The following is a 214-nucleotide window of genomic DNA, read 5'->3' as shown; positions in this document are numbered from 1 at the left end:
GCCAGAGATGGACACAGTACTCCAGGTGGGGTCTCACCAGAGCAGAGTAGAGGGGCAGAATCGCTTCCCTGGACCTGCTGGCCACGCTTCTTTTGATGGAGCCCAGGATACGATTGGCTTTCTGGGCTGCGAGCGCGCATTGCTGGCTCATGTCCAGCTTTCCATCCACCAGTACCCCCAAGTCCTTCTCGGCAGGGCTGCTCTCCATCCCTTC

This window comes from Pygoscelis adeliae, unplaced genomic scaffold (assembly GCF_000699105.1).
Source record: "Pygoscelis adeliae isolate BGI_AS28 unplaced genomic scaffold, ASM69910v1 Scaffold384, whole genome shotgun sequence".
In the NCBI taxonomy this organism is placed as follows: Eukaryota; Metazoa; Chordata; class Aves; order Sphenisciformes; family Spheniscidae; genus Pygoscelis; species Pygoscelis adeliae.
Note: the sequence above shows the minus strand (reverse complement) of the source record.